Below are 1,875 nucleotides of genomic sequence, written 5' to 3'. Positions count from 1 at the left end.
GAGTATCTCTGCTTTGCTTGGACAGCAGGGGTGTGAATGATCGAGCACAACCTTTGAAATAATCCAAGCACCGACATCCTTCAATGTGTGTATATAAATTCTTGCAGGACAGTTTAAACCGGCTGTAGGATTGGTCTTCTCGGTCGGAGATATTTTAGATTTCCATTTTCTCTCTCTACTACATGTAATCAGTTGATTCTTAATCTCGTTTCCCTTCCTATTTGTGCACCGAACTCTTGTAGAGAAACCTGCAGCCTTGGCGTAGTTCCTGTAAAATTTTCCAGCATCTTCAAGGGTGGTAAAGGTCATTCCAACCTTCGGAACAAGCTCGTCATCAACAACCGAGAGAGGCTGCACAATACACCGTGTCAGAAACTGTGAATACACCCGTAGATATGATTCAAATACACCCAATCATGCCTAATATGATACAGCCGAACCGCAACAACTCAACTACACAATGACCTTTAAAGCCATAAACTGTAAATACACAGGCTGCAGAATACACCATGTCAAAAACTAAAAACACACCCAATCATGTCTCATATAATACACCTGAACAACAACAACTCAATTAAAATAACAAAACCAGTAGTGTAGATACACCCACACTTCTAGCAAAAATACACTCAAAAAAAGACCTGATCTACACCCGAGCGTCTGCTATAAATTCCAGGTAATTAATCACAACTAATACATTGAATCGACAGATTCATGTTAACGTGTTAGTTTCACATTCAATGTTCAGCAATTTTTCAACTACACAATGCTATACAAATTACTGAAAGAAAATTCATTATGTAAATCAAACCTCAGGAACTTCGTTAGATTCAAATTCATAATCCACTTCGCCTGGATTCAGCTGAGAATCTGAGGTGGAATGATCCATTATCTTCAAAACGAGTTCAAACTTTGATTTCAGAAAACAACAAATCAAAATAGAAAACGAAGCTCGAGTTGCAGAGAAAGGAAAAAGTAACGTAAACGAAGAACATACCAGTGAGAATGGGAGAGGAAAAGAACGATGGAGAAGAACGAGGGAAGACGCGCGAGAAGAAGAACAACCAAATCTCAAAATAACGAAAACGAAGAAGGAAACAAATATTTTAAATTTGGTAGTTAGATATACGCGGGATCTTGTATAGCGCGTGTAATCAACGTATGTGGAGCAGCGCGTATTTTCGTTTTATTGTTTAATGAGCTTGTAAAACATACAAGCCCTAATGGCTTGTATGCAGAGTTTTTCCGTTAATTTATAATCTTTAAAAGACTAATTTAATTAATAAAAATTTTCAAAAATAAATTTAGAGAATAACTCATCTTTCAAAAATTAAGTTGACTATTAATACCGTATTTATGTTATGGATGTGTCTGGTAAAAAGAAAAAATAACTAAAATAATTTGAACCAAATCCTACTTAAAATTTTCGATTAAGTCCAACAGATCAATTTCAAGGTTTCTACACAAATCCGACTAATCTAACCGTCGATTTTTTTATTATCTGTTTGAAAGTCTTAAAAATTAAGTTTGACCAAAGCATAAATTTTGTAAGAATACTCATATAAAATTATCTAAATTAACCATTAATATAAATAAAACAAAATAATTATGAAGTACTTATATTAGAGTAACTTAGATATATTTGATAAAATCTTGCATAACTTTCAAGTCTTTTTTAAATCATCTCTAATAATTCTCCCTCTTCCTTAATAATAATATAATTAGAAACAACCAAGATCTTTTATATTCTTTTTTTTTTCTAATAATTATATCTTGCTGCTGAAAATAATATCACATTTAACTAAACTTTACAATTATTTATCTCATCTCTTAAGATCTATTCAAATTAAATCAAATCAAATCAAATCAACCTTA

This window comes from Arachis ipaensis, chromosome B05 (genome assembly GCF_000816755.2).
Source record: "Arachis ipaensis cultivar K30076 chromosome B05, Araip1.1, whole genome shotgun sequence".
Taxonomy (NCBI): domain Eukaryota; kingdom Viridiplantae; phylum Streptophyta; class Magnoliopsida; order Fabales; family Fabaceae; genus Arachis; species Arachis ipaensis.
Note: the sequence above shows the minus strand (reverse complement) of the source record.